The following is a 19,672-nucleotide window of genomic DNA, read 5'->3' on the forward strand; positions in this document are numbered from 1 at the left end:
AGAGTTCAGACTGCAATTAATGAAGCATAAGGAACAGAATTCAACAGCAGTAAATGGAGAAAATGCACAGCACATCCTGAAATATAGCCGATGTATGAGGCTTTCTCCTGCCGCAGCTCTTCTGAATCACATCACCAAGTGCATAACAGTAAATTACAAGCTCCACTGTGCTGTTTGATTGACAATGTGGTGCTTTTAAGTTCTGCTGTTGAAGGATTTATGTGAAAAGGCCTGAGGTCATTTCTATATCCACGTCTTCCTCTGAGGATGGAGTGGCATGAAGTGAGCAGAGGGCACAGGTTAACTCGCGACTACAAAACTGCCAAAGACAAATGAGTTCATTTTTCTGTTTGAATTAGTTTTTGTGTTGTAATTGGCAGTTCTGTCATTTAGTTACATACCAAATACTGAAGATACTGATCTCAGTGTATTTATTTAGCACAAAGCAGAAGTCTTGCTGTAAAAGATTAAAGATCTACATTTGCTGAGTGTGTGGAGATCTCATGGAATGAGGATCCTTATCATCAGTTTACTAGGGACAGACTTTATGATTGCAGTACTTACAGAGAATGTGTTCCCACATCTTCCACTATAATGGAAAATAAGTGGTTGGGAATGAAGAGTCAATTCTTTTGAGAAAGACACGATTAAACTTTGTTCTGGGATTCCGAGCGTATTGGGATGACTCTGTATGCACAGCACTGGCAAAACATTTCTATTAAAGCTTGGAATCAGACCGAACCCAAAGCTGAGGCATGTTTTATGTACTCTCCTCTGGTTTTTGAATAGCAGTGCTCTAAAGCAAGTTGTCTCATGGCTGAGAAATCACACTCTATGACAGAGGTTAAAACCTGATTCACACAGAGCCGTGTCACAAATGTCATCTACTATTCATAGAAATGGTCTCACCGGGAAAATTCAATCAAAAGTTTGCAGCCATGGGTTGAAGGAAAGTTTGAGTGACAACAGAGTCTAGCTCGACCACTTACAAAGAAATGTTGGATTACGCACTATTCCTCTTTTTTTTCTAAGTCCATGGAGCGGTTGGCATGGTAACTTGTAGTCATCACGTCCTGTTCCCATAGCATCAAATAACCAACTAAAAGAAAAAATGGACACTATGCATCAGTATTACATTAACTACCTAACATGACTGAAACCATCCATGAAAAACTTTACTTGACATGTACTTTGTGTTTCAAATTGGCCCAAGTCCCATCCACTAACATGGAGGAGGTGGAGCTTATGACCTACAGTGTATTGCAACCAGTCACCAGGGGGAGCTCTACTGGATATGGCTTCACTTTTAAGGAGCTGTTCATCCAGACCGAGGCTGTTTGTTTCTAATGGATCACTACTGCTGGTCCAGAACTGAGAACAATGATATTTTATGTGTGTGCATTATTATTTATTGATGTCTGTCCTGGGTGTTCACTGTCTTACTGTCTTGGTTTAGCAAATAAGCATGCTAACGTTAGCACTGAGGGACTAAGTAAATTGAATATTCATGCAAGGGTATCAGCTGATGAAACCCTAACCATCACCTACATGGCATTAATAGAATCATCATGTAAGGATACACAGAAACCAAACCCCCAAAGTGGCTATTATTCCCCTTTCAGGTTAAACACACATACATCAGAAACATGGCACCTGCTATATAAGACATACTTACCCTCATGTGCTTTTGGTCTTTGGTGGATGTCTCCATACCTTTTGCTTTTCAGAGATCTACCAAAATGAGAAGCAGAATGTACTGAATGTTTCTGCAGCAGTATCTACATGGCTCATTTTTCTGACACAACAGATTGTCTACATTTGCTGTATGTCTCCTTTAACACCTGCGCTGGCCTGATTTCTGCTGGTTACCTCAGGCTAGATACCAGTTCAAGGCTCATTCAGATGACAGTGCTGGGAGTGCCTCCAGGAGAAGTGTTGCATATTGTTTCTTTCAGACCTCCAATAATAAAATAAAAGATCTTAGTATATATGGCTTCTGTAATGAAGTCTCATTTGCTGCCTTTCCATTACCCCTAGAAATATCGCAATAAAAAAACTTTAACGATAATGGAAATGCCTACATTTTGAAAAACCAATCAAATATCGCTAAAACACTTTTTCGCTCTCATGAGGTGGTGTTTCAGATGTATCGACATAAAAGTGTATTGCAAAAGTGCAAAAGTGCAGAGGCTCATGTGACCAGTTCATCTGAAGTTCATCTTCCTCAAAGCGACTTCTCGCGTGTCAATAATCTAAGGGAATTATGGATGTTGTGAGACGAGAGTTACAGCTCATTCACAAAACACCTTTCACTGGAAACACGTACAAATTGTACTTTTTTTCTGTAATTTAAGAAATATCACTTTTATTTTGCCAAAAACTGTAATGGAAACGCTCCTAGTGTAATATCTGATGTTCATTCATTTTTCTTATTACCACTCCACGCCTCCAGAGGGTTATGCGTGGGTTAGAGCCTATCCCAGCTATATTGGACAGGCCACTGGTCTATCATAAAGCTACAGAGAAAGACAAACCTAACAAGCGTATCTGGGGATTGTGGGTAAACCCACACAAGCAGGTTCAAACCCTGACCCTTCTTGCTGTGGTCTTGCATGTGTCCAGTGATTGCTTATTTTAGCTACAGATGATATTTTAAAAATCAACTTTTGGAGCTTTTACCTCAACAAAGAAAGGTTCAAAGCTTTGTAAACCTTGTCCACTGGCTTTCTAGTTTTTAGCAAGTCCATGTAAATGTGCTTTCTGTAATCAGAGACCTCAGAGGGAGTTCCTTTCTCTCTTATCATCAGTCCTGACCCAGACCAATTTGCAGCAGGCTGTCTCCAAACCCCGAGGAGAGCCCACTCCATAATCAGCATCTCGTGATTATCTGCACTCATCACTCAGTGACCTTCACCATGCATTTGAAGAGAAGCTGAGACCAAATCACGGGATCTTGTCTACAAAAAAGTTGGCATCATATGAAGTTAAAAAAGACCTCATTTGACTTTTACTAACTTTTACCTTAATGCGGTTTTGGTAGGTGGCACAAAATGCTAATGTATTCATCCCCAAAATGAATTGTAGTTCTCATTTAAGAACAATTTTAACAGGGAGAGACAGACTATCATATTAAGGAGAAATTCTACCGTGGCTTTGCTGATGGCTGCATGATTTGTTGAGAAAAGATACTGAGAAAGAGAGAGAGAGTCCATAAATATTTGATGAAAAAACACAGACTTATGGAATTAAGTAAAAGTTTAAGAAAAAATGTGTGAACTTTATAGCTGCATAAACTAATATTGGTATACTGTCAGAATCTCTATATATAGTGTAAACACTCTCCATTGTGGTTCCACAGATAATTGTCGTCCAACTTTCCAGCTTAGGGCTCTAGAAAACCTTTGGCCACTGCCACTGTTAGAATCCATTTCTAACCCACCTCCTTTCTGTGTGGAGTTTGCATGTTCTCCCTGTTCCTACATGGGTTCCTGCTTTCTCCCACTGTCCAAAGACATGCTTGTTAGGTTAGCTGGTGATTCCAATTTGCCTGTAAATGGCTATCTGTCTCTCTGTGATAACCCTGTGCAAGACTGGCAACCTGTCCAGGGTGTACTGCGCCTCTGGTCCAATGGCTCCAGCCCATCCGTGACCCTCCAGAGGACACGCAGATACAGAAAATTAATGAATGAACATCTGCCTCTTTACTTAACTCTCTAACGTGACACAATCATGTGTGTGTCTCTTTTTGTACACAACTGGCTTTATAAAAGTGCAATCTCAGCCGCATGGAGAACTCAGTTGTAGTACAAGCCATTACCTTTTCGGTCACTAATTGGTTTAGTGACCAATTAACTCTTCCACATGGGAGTTGTTTTAAAAGCTTGAGTCATTTTAAAAGCTCTCTCAATCCATTGTCAGACCTGGCCTTGGTACTTACGGTGTGTACTCCCTGTGTTCAGTCCACACAGGGAGATTCTTTTAGCTCTGACACCATCAGAATGTTAAATGGCCATGACTCATTGTAACCACTGATGCACCCCTTGAAGTACAGTGCATTTGATAAAATCTCCATTATAAGTTTCAAGTTTTCATGTTATTTGCCTCTCACCAAACTGTAAGGAACATATTGACTGTGAATATCTTGGGATATCTATTATTTATTCATTTTGCTGAAAACGGATCTTTGCAGCGAGAAGTAAAACTGGTAATGTGGTGCTAAAACTGTTGCTCCGGCACATTTCCCATTACACATTTGCAATTTAATTCATTGTTAATATTATAACATTTTGTGCAACATGAAGATCAAACTAATTCAGTTGCATGTTTTTTTTTCTATTATATTGAAAAGCTCACAAAGTTGTATATATTATAACATAACTGTATTGTATACAAATAGGTTCATGTTGTTTGTATTACAGGATTAAATTGGTTTTAGCATATTAGATTCTGCATTTATAAGAAACATCTCTCATCGCTGCTGTTATGAAGGACATTTGTCAAAACAAAGCAGGAAGAGCCTCTGTGAAGCAAGTCGTGCTACATGCCTTAACCCTCAGGCAAACTTAAGGAAATTTATGTCCAACTGGGCAAAATTTTCTTCTTCATTTTGGCTGCGATCGTTCATATGGCACAATTTTTTGTAACAAAGTCAGTTGCAACACAAATTTTGATGCAATCAAGTCATTAAATTTTGACTAAATTAACACAGTGATTTGGTGGTTAGTGCTGCTGCCTCCCAACAAGAAGGCCTGGGTTCAAGTCCAGCTTAGGCCTTTCTGGGTGGAATTTGTATGTTCTCCCTGTGTCTGTGTGGGTTTTCTCCAGGTTAAGTTATTAAAGCAGTTTCTGGGCATTGACGTTTTTGTCTGCTAACGTCACAAGAGGGCGGTAAATTAAACCAATGCCTGAGGGTTAGATGAGAGGTGCGCTAAATAACCAGCTTTATGATTCAACACAGGATCTCTCCTTAGTTTGTCTTCTGCTCCATTATTCTCTGTGGAGGAGCTGGTCAGCAACAGGACAGAGTGGCCAGTGGGTTGTAATTCTGGCAGTGTTTGAGTTATAATAACGAGATGCTGTAGAAACCCCTATGACACCCACGTATATACAGTACCCACACTGGAGCAGAAGCCAGATCCAACTGAGCCACAAAACAATATAACTGCATTCCAGATTGTTTGGAGTTGTGCCCAGAGCAAAGTTATCTTGGTTCAGTGTATATTGTAGAGTGAGGGTGTGTCTTTTGGGACAGGGATTGTTCAGTGAAGAACAGCCTCCGGTTCAGTCTACATTTATGAGACAGTAAAAAGAGAGATATGGCAGAAAGGGGAGGGGGGTGGGGGGCAATACTGAAACAGAAGAAGAGGCAGTGATGTGTGTGCAGTAGGTTTCTCTCTCGTCTGATGAGTGCGCGCACGCTTGTAGATGTGCCAGGTGTCTGTCCACCCTTAGGTGTCTTGAGGGAACACCAGAGCATATAGAAGAAACACTGTTGCTATTTCACCGTTCGCTGGTTGTTCTCCAACGAAGCACAGCCAGCAGTGTGCTGCATGAAATAAGGAGTTCAAAAGTTACAAGGAGAAACCAAGCAGCAACCTCCGGGCTGAGCGACAAAGCCCATGTGGAAGTGCAAAACATTGCAGTTCATCGAGTGGCCGCTTGAGGCTAGCTGAAAAAGGGAGAAAATCCCCACAGATTTATTAAGGCTTAAAATTCTGCATAATTAATGACGTTCCTGCTTTGAGTGACAGGCTATAGCCTGAGCTAACAGGTAGCAGAGAGCTGGGTGTGCAGGTCTCAGCTCTGCCCCAATACAACCCCCATGTCCATATTTGGAGTATCCACGTGTGAGCACTCTACCAACATGGTGGTCCAGAATCCAATGGATAACATCATGATGAGTTTGTCCATAGTATATACAGTACTTACACGTATATATCCACAATCACTTGTTAGTCTGTTCTGCTTAATTATGTACTCAGACAATGATTTATGTCCATCCAGGATCTAACTGTGATAAACTGTCACTGCTTGACTATTTCAGTCTTCCTTTAGATTTTTTAGCCAAGGGAACTATTGGTGTGTTTATTTCACCTGTCGTTGAACTTGAACAAGAAAATCTCAGACAGGATGATAGATCTGTAACCATGTCACTGTAGTCATCTGTCAACCTGTCAAAATCCCTCAAAGACGGAAAAATGTTTCAAATGACTGATTAGAATAACTGAAAATACTTTGATGTTTTTAGCGTCTCACTTCTGCCTAGAACTAACAGCAATCAAAGGACTAAAAAATGTCAGCTTAATATATATTTCTGGCCTGTGGGATGAAATGGCAAAGGAAGAGGAGAAGAAAATGGAAGAATAAGAAGAAAGGAGGAGGATGATGGGGAAGAGAGAGAAGGAAGAAAATGAGGAAGAGAAGATGAAAAAGTTGAAAGAGGATGCGGAGAAGTATGGGGAAGGAGGAGAAGAAGAAGGAGAAGGAGGAAGGCAAAACGGAGGAAGACGGAAGATAAAAATGGGAACAAAGGGAGAAGAAGGGTAGGAGGAAGAGAAGGCAGAGAAGTAAAAGAAGAGTAAGGAGTAGAAAAGATTAAGGAATAGGAAAAATGAGAATGAAAGGATGAAAGAAGTTCCTGTTCTTTACATTTAAAAAAGAAAAAAGTTTTACCAGCATTTATATTTGAAATTATGGTATGTTAAGAAAAGAAGAAAGGATGAACAAATGTGTCGACTGATGAAGAAAGTGCTATTTTGTGACGTAATCTCTCACACTCAAACTGATGCTGCCAAAACTACAATTGAAGAGGTTCAAAAGCATTTGACCAAATCAGATTATTAAATCTGATGGAGGTTGGTTGCCTGTGTGGCTGTCGCACCCCTGTTGCTGTGCTGCACTGGTCTGGTTGAGAGACTTCCTGATTCCCTAGGGCCATTGTAATGTCCATTGTTCTGTTATTAAAAACAAAAAGTTGATGGATTTAGAGCACCTGCTCCACCTTCCTTCTATAGTCACTCTGAGAAATGAAGCTCACCACACTCTCGATCTCTGCTTGAAGCCAGGGGCTGGAGCCTGGTTCATCTGCCAGCACTGGAGATGGACTCTAGGTAATATGAATGCCGTGTTTTCTCATTGAAGACGAACGTGTGACATACTAAAGACTATAACTCTTGACTTAGATATTTTTAACTACTAATACTTGATGGCAGGTTTGCAGTGCTGAAAAGACTATCATTTTATTAATACACTGGATAAATATATGGAACCATGCAACGCCTCGTATAAAGAATAGCTATCTGGAAAGATTAAATCTGAAGGAGGACTCCCAGACTTCCTCCATTATTATTTGCCATCAAATATTTCCAAATTAGCATATTGGGTGATGTGGTTCTCTGGCAAAAACACAACACAAACACTGATTAGCTCCCTCTGAACCCTGAGAGAAGGACACGGCTGTGAATGAGATGCAGTTTGACTCTTCTCTCTAGTTAAGACTATACTTTCAGGGATCATTTCTATAGTTTCTAACTTGAGAAATGTGCTTCTAAAGTGTATGGTTTCACTAACCACAATGATGAGTTATGATGTTTCTTTCAGAGCATGAAGTGGACAGAGATTAATGATTCATTTCATATGTTCTCTGTCATTGATGACTGTTCTGTGTTTCTGAGAGCTTAAATGGTGGATTATTTCTCTTTGTCTAGGTTTTGCTTCCATGTAGTGTTTTTGTTGTCAAACTATCAGATATGGTGTTTGTTGTACCTGGACACATTCATTAGCGGTTACATGCTCATCTCAGCACTTGAATAACACTTCTCGTCATAATGAAGACTGTTTTTAGCTTCCATGTGGATCAGAGTGAGCATATGCGGAATTCTATCATAATTTGACTTTTTATTTTATTTTATGGAGACTCACAGTAATATACTGGCGCACTGAACTTGCTGATGACAAAGGTGACGTGACAATGGAACGCAGCAACATGCAGCTCTATCCTGTCGTGAAGTCTACTGAAAATACATGAATGAAATCGATGGTGCCTGAACATTGTAGTGTCTGTACCTGTGAACCCTGACTGAGAATAACACTGCTAGGAATGAGATGCAGTTTGACTCTGATGTCTAGTTAAGACTATACTTTCAGGGATCATTTCTGTAGTTTCTGACTTGAGAAATGTGCTTCTAAAGTGTATGGTCTCGCTAACCATGATGATGAGTTATGATGTTTCCTTCTGAGCATGAAGTGGACAGAGATTAACAGTCCATTTCATATGTTCTCTGTCATTGATGACTGTTCAGTGTTTCTATGTAAGCACAGATGAAGGGAATACGTTCAGAGTGGTTACTGGCTCTTCTAAAGTGTGCGTTGTTAAATGATTAAAAATTACAACATAACCCAGTTTGTCTTTTTTTTTCTGAGCTCAAAATGTGGATTATTTCTCTTTGCCTAGGTTTTGCTTTCATGTAGTGTTTTTGTTGTTAAACGAACAGATGTGGTGTTTGTACCTGACCACATTCATGAGTTGTAACATTCTCTTCTCATTGTGTGAATAACACTTGTTGTCACAAAGACTGTTTTTAGCTTCCACGTGGATCAACGTGAGCATAGTCTGTGCTGAATTCTATCATAATTTGACTTTTTATTTTATTTTATGGAGACTCACAGTATTATACTGGTGCAGTGAACTTGTTGATGACAAAGGTGACGTGACAATGGAACGCAGCAACATGCAGCTCTATCCTGTCGTGATGTCCTCTGAAAATACATGAATGAAATTGATGGTGCCTGAACATTGTAGTGTCTGTACCTGTGAACCCTGACTGAGAATAACACTGCTAGGAATGAGATGCAGTTTGACTCTTCTCTCTAGTTAAGACTATACTTTCAGGGATCATTTCTGTAGTTTCTGACTTGACAAATGTGCTTCTAAAGTGTATGATCTCGCTAACCATGATGATGAGTTATGATATTTCCTTCTGAGCATGAAGTGGACAGAGATTAATTTCATATGTTCTCTGTCATTGATGATTGTTCTTTGCTTCTTCATGGTGTAATGAAAAAGGGAATATGTTCAGAGTGGTTACTGACAATTGTGTAAATAAGGGCCTTTGAAAGGTCTTGTTACTTCATGAAGTAAATATTTTTATTTGAGTAAAACTATTATAATTAAGTTTAACATTAACCTGGAAAAAATAATCATACTGCCTGCCTTTTTCAAGTTAAAATGTGATTTTTCTGTATCAGTCTAGTCATGGTTTTGCTGTGGGATACATTAGGCAGCACATAAACATTATGTTCTCAAAGGTGGTATGTTAGAAGCATGTGGTATGTGAGAAGGGACAAATTCTACCATTGTGGTCCAAGGAAGGAAAAGCACTGTAGGGGCCAGAGGTGGCCAAGCTTCATTGATGCATGTGGAGAATGAAGCGACAGTGACAATCTTCATGATTTGGGCTCTACATGTCACCACATTTGATTTCAAATGAAAATGTTGAGATGCAATAGAAGAGCAGACTTTCAGTTTTAATTGAAGAGGTAGAACCAAAGCTTCCTTCTCTTTAATGAGAGCAATTAAAGACATGAAAATAAGAACAGTCGCTCTAACTGATGTAATTCTTTTTGGACGAGACAGAGTGGTCTACAGGCTAGAACTTGACTTGGTTGGACCACGTTTAACTTTGATTACAGCAGCATTCTCTGCGGCAGAGTTTCGATAAGAAGCGTTTTAATTTTTTAAAATGCAAAACAAATGTTTTAACCAAGATTTAAAGCAGTTGTATATATTCTGTCAGTTGATATGGATTTTCTCCTCTGACACAAACACTGATTAGCTCCCACTGAACCCAAAATTTGCATAAAATGGAGCATTTATTGGTGGAAAATAGGTCATCTGAAACAGAAATACTAAACTGACTATCAGATTCAACTTTATATATTTGTCTTCTTCAAAAGTCATTGATGACTGTTCTCTGTTTCTGTGGAAGCAAAGATGAAGGTCACTGGCTCTTCAGTGAAGTGCATTATGTTTTATGATAAAACTCACAACATTACATCAGTTGCTGAGAATGAGGTACTTGTCTCAATAATTTTTTTTTCAGAGAGCTCAAATAGTTGGTTATTTAGCTTTGTCTGGGATTTGCTTCAATGTAGTAATTCTTTTCTTTATACTTTGTCAAACAAGTAGGTTTAGTGTTGTGGCTAACCAAATTTGTGAGCTGTAATAATCCCTTCTCAGTGCGCGACTAATCCTTCCCTTGCTCTGCTCATTCACTAATTACAGTTTTAGATTTATATATGTGAGCATAGTGATTTCAGTCCATCTTTCTCTGAATATTGTAGTTTTTTTTATTATGATTTATTATGATATTATTTATTTCATTTACACTGCCTGACAATAAAAGAGGTCATACACTCTGATATTTGATCAGACCTCCTTTAACTTTGATTACAGCGGAATTCACTGTGGCATAGTTTCGATAAGAAGCTTCTACAAAGATCACAAGATTTCTTTCCATCCAGTGTTGCATTCATTTTTCATCAAGATCTTGTATTGAATCCTGAACAAAGCCTTCTCCAGCACACCTCAAAGATTCTCAGTGGGGTGCAGGACTCGACTCCGTGGTGGCCAGTCCATGTGTGAATATGATACATGCCAGTGATTTGACCCTTCTCCATCTCAAACAGACTACTATCTTGTCTACCACCACGGGATGTGTCGTGGTCGTTTAAGAAATGAGAAGCTACTCATTGCATCAGTTGGGATTAAATAACTTGTTGCCAGCTGAATGATAATCATGCATGCAGTAATTATTTAATAGGAGGCTTGGACCAAGTCGCTAGGTTAAATAAAAAAAATAAAAGAAAACTTTTTTTGGCCACGTTGTGTATTTTCTGTCGCTGATGACTGTTCTCTGCTTCTCGTTGAGTAATGAGTGAGGGAAGATGATCAGAGTGGCAGAAATAGTTGAAAAGGAAATCAAGCGCGTCTAATGTAGATTTAATGAACCTAACCATTTATTGGTGGAAAAGAGGTCGTCTGAAATAGAGTTAGTAGACTTAAAATTCAATTCAACTTCATATATTTGTCTTCTTCAAAAGTGATATGAATTTTCTCCTCTGACACAAACACTCAATAGCTCCCTCTGAACCCTGAGAGAGAAGGACACGGCTCTGAATGAGATGCAGTTTGACTCTTCTGTTGAGTTAAGACTATACTTTCAGGGATCATTTCTATAGTTTCTGACTTGAGAAATGTGCTTCTAAAGTGTATGGTCTCGCTAACCATGATGATGAGTTATGATATTTTCTTCTGAGCATGAAGTGGACAGAGATTAATGATTCATTTTATATGTTCTCTGTCATTGATGACTGTTCTGTGTTTCTATGGAAGCACAGATGAAGGGAATATGTTCAGAGTGGTTATTGGCTCTTTGAGTTTTAAGTACATTTAGTTTAATGATGAAAATCCAGGCAACAGGAAGTTTTCTCACCTAAGTTTTTGGGACCATAAGGGATGCATTTATGTTTGTCTAGGTTTTACTTCCACAGAGTATTTTAGTTGTCAAACTGTATTTTGTGGAGACTTCAAGTAATATACCTATTCTGCTGGGGGACTTTTGGATCTTTTGGATTCATGTTGATGTTACTTGATATGTAGCACCCACCTACACCAGACCAGAATCCCCAACCCATAGTAATGACACTCATTGATGGCAGCAGTCAACCCCAGCAGGATGCAGCCTGACACAGACACACATTCTTTGGTAACAACTCTAAAAACACAAGTGTTGACCTGGCCTCTAAATTCACTAGATCCCAAACTCATCTTGTATCTGTGGGATAACCCAAAGAGACTCCTCCCCTCAACCCATATAGATAAAAGTTAACAGTAACACCAACTCTACCTGAGGTCGGATCACAGTTTGTAAATAATGCTTCCTTTCCTTGGGACTGGGTATATTGATATTTTTGACTGCCAACATTTTGCAGTTAAAAGGACTATCAAGCTCTGGGAATCACATCATGTTGAACTCAAGGCTGATGAATCAAAACATGAAGGGGGAGAGCACAGAAGAGACAAAGGACACAATAAGTTCACAATAAAAATAATAAACCATGGCGTTTTCTCATCGGAGGTAAGCTACATGAAAGTGAAGCAGTGCGGTGGTTTCTGTGGCGAGTGTCAGTTTGAGCTGGGAACCCACAGTTATTAAGTTTTGTTGCTGAGCCTCTCTTTATGTTGTGCATTAGTTATTTTCCCCAGGTTACATGAAGAAGACAGCGCCATGAAAATTCACCATTTGTATATTTCTTGGTTTTCTACAATATTAAACTGAACAGTTTAAACAAAGAAAAGTTAACCGCTGTAAAAATTAATAGTCAAGTCGATAGAATTAACAATTATCAACAATCTATCAGCCACAACATTAAAGCCACTGACAGGAGAAGTGAATAACATTAACTGTCTTGTAGAATAAACCAAAAAAGATTTAGAGAGGTGGTCCTGCCTCCCCGTCTCGCTGGCGGTCCGCATTAACACCCTCCAGACGACAGTATTGCCTAGATTCCTGTATAACAATCCCTATCTGGCTCCCAAAACATGTCTTTATTACAATGGATGAATATATGGAACCAAGCTACGCCTCGTATAAGGAATATCCATCTGGAGAGATCGAAATCTGAAGGAGGACTCCCAGACTTCCTCTGTTATTATTCGGCATCAAATATTTCCAAATTGGCATATTGGGTGATGTGGTTCTCTGACAAAAACAGGCTTACCTGGGTGATGATGGAGCTCTAATCAATTGATATCCCCTATCTCAGCTCCATTGACAAATATTAAGACTTTTTCTAATCCTGTTGTGCCTAATTCCATTAGAATCTTGATACAATTTCGTAAACATTCTAACCTTGATCAGATGAATAGCCTTTCCCCTCTTTCTTTCAATCATCTCTTTGCATCATTATCAGGACAGGTTGATATTTCTTTGATGGGAGCTCTTTCCTACCCTTGGAAGCCCTAGTAAAAGACCATAATATCCCAAGATCTCACTTCTTATTATCAGATATTTCCAAGCATGCAGTTTCACCTCCAAACATTCCCCTAGATACCCCAAGCCACAAAACAAAGTTTCTGTGTATAATTTCTGAATCCATGGAACAGGGCTCTGTTTTCCAAAGTACATGATATAAAACACAATATGGATTCTCCATCACACACTAAAATGTGTGAGGCCTGGGAACAGGATCTGGAAATGGATGTCGGGGCTAAATGTATCTAAATGTATAAATGTAAAGGCATTGACTGATACAGTTCAAAATATCCCATAGGTTACATTACTCCAATGATAGGCTAGCTAAAATGTACCCATCTATTATCCCTACCTGTCCCAGGTGTGGCAACCAAGTGTCTCTGGGCCACATGTCCTGGTCCTGTCCCTGCCTAGTTGATTTCTGGTCCATTTTTGACTGTCTATCAGTTCTATGCAACACATCTCTTAAACCCAATCCACTCACTGCTATATTTGGAGTCATACCCTCAGAAATATGCACCAACATGCATTCTGCAGTCTGGAAACCTAACACATGATTTAGGAGATGGACTCTTAAGACATACACTGAAGGACTCTTGTGACACATACATTAGAGTGTGGTGTCAATTTATTGACTGAGTAAAGGAGTTAAATCTCTAATCAGTTATGTTATCTAAGTATTTCTTCTTGTCAACTGACATGATTAGCCCATTGATGTTACACTCATGCAGAATTGGATCCTTTTTTTCCTTCTTTCTTGTACTCTTGGTCCCAAGGGAGCCAGTAGGGGAGGGTTTTAGCACGAGATTATGTTTATTTATGCATGTAAACATGTTAAGTAGTTCGAGTTGTTCTAACTGAAGCACATGCTGAATATTGAGGATCACCAATTAAAGTTTGTTGAATCGTGTGACAGTGTTTAAACAAACTTTTTAACTGTCAGGCTCAAAGTAAAATGTTTGCAGAGACAAATCAGTGTGAGGCTGTATCTTGTGAGGCTGACTGTAAATAAACGAAAGGATAATTTATTGTGGAAAATATGCAGACATATACTAACTGAACATCAGACGTATTAGCCCTACTAGAATTAGAGTGTTTCTCCTCTGACACAAACACTGATTAGCTCCCTCTGAACCCTGAGAGAGAATAACACTGCTAGGAATGAGATGCAGTTTGACTCTGATATCTAGTTAAGACTATACTTTCAGGGATCATTTCTATAGTTTCTGACTTGAGAAATGTGCTTCTAAAGTGTATGGTCTCGCTAACCACGATGATGAGTTATGATATTTCCTTCTGAGCATGAAGTGGACAGAGATTAACAGTCCATTTCATATGTTCTTTGTCATTGATGACTGTTCTGTGTTTCTGTGGAAGCACAGATGAAGGGAATATGTTCAGAGTGGTTACTGGCTCTTCTAAAGTGTGCTTTAGTAAATGATAAAAATTACAATATAGCCTAATTATTATTATTTCTTTTTTTTTGAGAGCTCAAAATGTGGATTATTTCTAGCTAACCATGATGATGAGTTATGATGTTTCCTTCAGAGTGTGAAGTGGACAGAGATTAATGCTTCATTTCATATGTTCTATATCATTGACGATTGTTCTTTGCTTCTTCATGGGGTAATAAAGAAGGGTGTTGTTCATTTCAGGGGTTGCTCAAAATTAAGAATGAGCTTTATTATCGTTCATCAATAAATGATGCTGTAAGAATTTTGAGGGTAAGTGGTTTAGATAGATGCTTTATTCATCCCAAACTGGGAAATTTAACAGTTGCAGCAGCACTGTACAGGGACTCACCCCATACATCGTAAAGGGAAAAAAATGCAATCTACTATTTGCACAATATTTATAAGATTATGGAAATAAGTAAATAAAAGGAAGGAAAAGAAATAATGTCCAGAGTGCTATCTGTTACGTACAGATGAGGAATTTAGTAAGATCAACTAAAGGTTCTATCAGGCATGTGTGATACTACTATTTTTCCTTTTGATCTGGTACCAAGTCATATCAGGGCTAATATACTGATATTGCTACTGTTAGATGTCTGCTTGTGTATGTGAAAATAATGACTACAATGAACATTTGTGAATGTTATTATGAAAAATGTATATTATACCTCTGTATAAGATTTAAACAAGCTGCCAAATATCAGACTTGGCTTTAATGAGAGCAATTAAAGACAATCTGAGTCAGCAGAAGTTCTGAGCAAATCACATTTAAAAAAAAAATAAAAATCTCTCTTGAACAAAAATGAAAATAAGTTGGTGACTATAATTATTTTTGGACAAGACAAAGTGGTCTACAGGCTAGAACTTGAGTTGGTTGGACAATGTTCAACTTTGATTACAGCAGCATTCTCTGTGGCATAGTTTCGATAAGAATTTTTAAATTTTTTAAAATGCAAAACAAATGTTTTAACCAAGATTTAAATCAGCTGTATATCTTCTGTCAGTTTTTCTATTCTGGGAATTAAATGTGATTTAGTGTTTATCTTATACGTCTATGTAGATTTAATGAGCCTAAGTTAGCATAAAATGAAAACAGGAAAACAGGTTATCTGAAACAGAATTAGTAGACTGAAAATCTGATTCAACTTTATATATTTGTCTTTGTTTTGTTGTTTTGACTTTCTCCTCTGACACAAACACTCATTAGCTCGCTCTGAACCCTGAGAGAGAAGGACACGGCTGTGAATGAGATGCAGTTTGACTCTTCTGTCTAGTTAAGACTATACTTTCAGGGATCATTTCTATAGTTTCTGACTAGAGAAATGTGCTTCTAAAGTGTATGGTCTTGCTAACCATGATGATGAGTTATGATATTTCTTTCAGAGCATGAAGAGGACAGACATTAATGATTCATTTCATATGTTCTCTGTCATTGATGACTGTTCTGTGTTTCTATGGAAGCACAGATGAAGGGAATATGTTCAGAGTGGTTACTGGCTCTTAGAGAGCAAAGTAAATTTTATCAGATGGGGGAGGAACCCTGAACATTAAGCCAGCTCATGGGATTGGTAAACTTGCTTGTCTAATCTATTTTTTTTCTGAGTCTAGGTTTGGCTTCCTTGGAGAACTTTTGTTGTACCTCACCACATTGGTGAGTTAATAATACTCTCTTCTTATCTGGTGGTGTCTGGCAACAGAATATTGTTAGTGGGGGCTTTTGGGTCTTACAGTGTAAAACATTGCAACTCTAAGTTATGTGAAGATATTTCTTCTCTCCAACAGTCAGTTTCGAGTTGACAAAGCAATGTGAGAGGAGGAGGAGGAGGAGGAAGGGCGATATGAATATTGGGAAATATAGAGACTGCCCCCATATTCATTTTTTTTTTTAATTAGACAGTACTGTTACTATAAAATGGTGATACCTTTGAAACAAGGCTCTACAAAAGAGGATTAAACATTACGTATTACAACAGCAGCATAAATACTGTCCCCATAAGCATAATGGATGGGTGGATTTAAAGGCCAACTTTGCATGATCTCCTCTCAAACATCTTATGAAATAAATGTGAATTGAATCTGTCTTAGTTTAGGTCAACTTTAAAACTTGACGTTAGTCATCAAGATGAGAAATCTGACACATTAATGCCCTCAACTTAAATTGGCGGTTGATATGAATACAGATAAATTGATTTCAACTTGGAAATGTGAGTTCATTTGACAACAGATAAAAGATAAAATGAGTTTTCTTATCATGTAACTTTACAAGTTGTTTTAACTCAAAGGAAAATGCTGAAACAAGTTGAAACAGGGTTTTCTTCAGTTTGTGTTCAATCTCGTTTGTAAGGCAGCAGGTGAACTTTCGTTTCTAAGTTTTACCAACTTGAAATGTTTTACAATGTAGGTAAATAACACACAGGCACCTGAGCAGCCTCGTAGTATCAAAGACGTGATTCATCAGAACAGGCCATCTTCTGCCAAAGCTCCATGGTGCAGTTCAAGCTTGTGGAACCCTGTTTTATTCTATAGACTATAACTAGTGATGGTCCTCCGACACATGCACCGTAGCTCAAGAAGCAGTTGTATGGATCCACTGTGCCGAGGCGTGGTTTGGTCACGTTATGAGTAATGTTGGAAGTGCTTGAGTGATGAATCAACTGATTGGTTCGGTTTGTCATGTGAGATAGAATATTTAGTGGTGTTCATTTGAATATTTCTTTGAAGAATAGGTATTTAATATAACTTTGTATAGATCCAGTTATATAATCAATGTGGGCTTAAAGTGCAGACTCTCAGCTGTAATTTTAGAGTATTAGAGTAGGCTTTAGGAATTACAGCTCTTTAATATGTAGCCGCCTCTTTTTCAAAGGACAAAAGGTAATCAGACAATGGACTCAAAAACCATTTGATGGGCTGCATGGGTTATTCCCTAAAAAAATCCTGATCATTTCAGCATGTAAAAATTAAATAAATGCAGCAAAGTTTATTGGATGGTGCAATTTTTGTATACCTCTTCAGTTAAAACTCAAAGTCTGCTCTTCTATTGCATCTCAGCATTTTCGTTTGAAATTAAATGTGGTGACATGTAGAGCCCAAATCATGAAGATTGTCGCTGTCGCTTCATTCTCCACATGCATCAATGAAGCTTGGCCACCTCTGGCCCCTTCAGTGCTTTTCCTTCCTTGGACCACAATGGTAGAATTTGTCCCTTCTCAAGACTGATCAGATCCTTCAACTTTCCCATTTTTCTGCTTCTACCTTGGAGAACATAATGTTTATGTTCTGCCTAATGTATCCCACAGCAAAACCATGACTAGACTGACACAGAAAAATCACATTTTAACTTGAAAAAGACAGGTGGCATGTTCATTTTTTCCAGGTTAATGTTAAACTTAACTGTAGTAGTTTGACACAAATAAAATAAGTACTTCACAAACAAGACCTTTCAAAGTCAAAGGTCCTTATTGGTACAACTGACAGTAACCACTCTGAACATATTCCCTTCATATCTGCTTCTATAGAAACAAAGTCATCAATGACAGAGAACATATGAAATGAATCATTAATCTCTGTCCACTTCATGCTCAGAAAGAAATATAATAACTCATCATCATGGTTAGCGAGACCATACACTTTAGAAGCACATTTCTCAAGCCTAAAACTATAGAAATGATCCCTGAAAGTATAGTCTTAACTAGTGAGATGATCCAAGCTGCATCTCATTCAGAGCCGTGTCCTTCTCTGTCAGGGTTCATGACCTAATCAGTGTTTGTGTCAGAGGAGAAAATCCATATCACTAATAAATACATAAAGTTGAATCAGATATTCAGTTTACTGATACTGTTTCAGCGACCTCTTTTCTAACAGTAAATTCTCCTTTTTATTTTCAGTTGCTCTGAAAACAACAGAAAGTCTTATGCAAATGTGTTTCATGTCAGCTTTACCATGTACATGCCTTCTAGACCAGTGTTTCTCAATTCCAGTCCTCGAGACCCACTGCCCTGCGTGATTTCGATGTTTCCCACCTCCAACACACCTGATTCAAATGATCAGCTCATCATCAAGCTCTGCAGTGGCCTGATAAGAAGCCATTCATTTGAATCAGGTGTGTTGGAGGAAGGAAACATCGAAATCATGCAGGGTAGTGGGTCCCGAGGACCGGAATTGAGAAACACTGGTCTGGACTATTACACTATGTTGTGTCTCAATAAATGAATTGACAGAAAAACCGAAGCAATTTAATGTTGAAACTGAACTTTAAAACAGACTCCTGAGACATAAGATGGAGAGAGAATGGCCATCTGGAGCTGATTTCTACCATATTGATGTAAACTCAAGCTTAAAATAACATCTTCTAGAAATAACATCTTTGCTAAAGTCAAATATTAAAAAGTTGCTAAAATCAAAGATTTAAGAAGTTTATTTTTTGGTCATTTCCACCTGACTTGCCTGCTAGGAAGTTGCTATTTTGAAGGGATGTAATTGAAATCATCACGGGGTTGGTTGGAACCCTCTGAACGCTGCTGGTAATGGATGAGGATAAAATGAAAAGAGATCTTGAGTCAGGTATAAATCCTATTGCATATGCTTTTCAACTGAGATGGCAAGGAAACCGAAAAACAAAACAAAAACAAAAACAAAAAAAACTGTGAAAGCAGTAGTTTGGAGAGAAGAATGCATTAACAACACTGCCTGGTGTCAGTGTGGCTATTGTACACTGATATCCATCTGCTGGACCATTTAATTCACGGTCTGTCCTGTATCACCACGGTGCATACTTTCCACATTATATGCAGACATGTTGGAAGTGGCAATACTTTCACAGAAAAATGTCTGAGCAAGAACACTACAATGCCCCGTTTGTAGCAAGTAAGCCAAGCTAGCTGGAACCACACGTTAACATGCAATATAAAGCAAGTACACACTACGTGTTGTTGGATAGATACAGGAAAATTATTATAAATAGTTCGAACAATATACCCGTGTTAACTTTCTTAGATATAGTTTTTGTGTAACAGTTGTTACAGAGGTTGTTAGCCAACAGTGACTGTTCCTGTCATTAGTTTTTTTTTTATTACTTACATAGTGGTAGTCTACTGGTGAAGAAATTGGTTTTATGCAAAATGACTTCACAGCACAATATGATTCCACTTGACCAACACCATGTCATCACGGGCCACATACGGC

General features: G+C 38.4%; 6 non-coding genes and 2 pseudogenes across 6 annotated transcripts; 7 read left to right on the plus strand and 1 right to left on the minus strand.

The window, feature by feature from the left end:
* Nucleotides 1-7,492: 7,492 nt before the first annotated feature.
* Nucleotides 7,493-7,688, plus strand: LOC125011501 (annotated as a pseudogene).
* Nucleotides 7,689-8,129: 441 nt separating this feature from the next.
* LOC125011498 lies at nucleotides 8,130-8,344 on the plus strand. Its single transcript, XR_007113190.1, has one exon. It is a non-coding gene; the product is annotated as a small nucleolar RNA U3 (small nucleolar RNA).
* A 530-nt stretch (nucleotides 8,345-8,874) lies between these two features.
* LOC125011499 lies at nucleotides 8,875-9,083 on the plus strand. Its single transcript, XR_007113191.1, has one exon. It is a non-coding gene; the product is annotated as a small nucleolar RNA U3 (small nucleolar RNA).
* Nucleotides 9,084-11,207: 2,124 nt separating this feature from the next.
* LOC125011513 lies at nucleotides 11,208-11,422 on the plus strand. Its single transcript, XR_007113203.1, has one exon. It is a non-coding gene; the product is annotated as a small nucleolar RNA U3 (small nucleolar RNA).
* A 2,804-nt stretch (nucleotides 11,423-14,226) lies between these two features.
* Nucleotides 14,227-14,441, plus strand: LOC125011514. The gene has a single exon (XR_007113204.1). It is a non-coding gene; the product is annotated as a small nucleolar RNA U3 (small nucleolar RNA).
* Nucleotides 14,442-14,519: 78 nt separating this feature from the next.
* On the plus strand, nucleotides 14,520-14,693 carry LOC125011502 (annotated as a pseudogene).
* A 1,071-nt stretch (nucleotides 14,694-15,764) lies between these two features.
* On the plus strand, nucleotides 15,765-15,979 carry LOC125011515. Its single transcript, XR_007113205.1, has one exon. It is a non-coding gene; the product is annotated as a small nucleolar RNA U3 (small nucleolar RNA).
* Nucleotides 15,980-17,967: 1,988 nt separating this feature from the next.
* Nucleotides 17,968-18,177, minus strand: LOC125011500. The gene has a single exon (XR_007113192.1). It is a non-coding gene; the product is annotated as a small nucleolar RNA U3 (small nucleolar RNA).
* Between the last annotated feature and the right edge of the window lie 1,495 nt (nucleotides 18,178-19,672).

The sequence above is a fragment of the Mugil cephalus genome, chromosome 7 (assembly GCF_022458985.1).
Source record: "Mugil cephalus isolate CIBA_MC_2020 chromosome 7, CIBA_Mcephalus_1.1, whole genome shotgun sequence".
In the NCBI taxonomy this organism is placed as follows: Eukaryota; Metazoa; Chordata; class Actinopteri; order Mugiliformes; family Mugilidae; genus Mugil; species Mugil cephalus.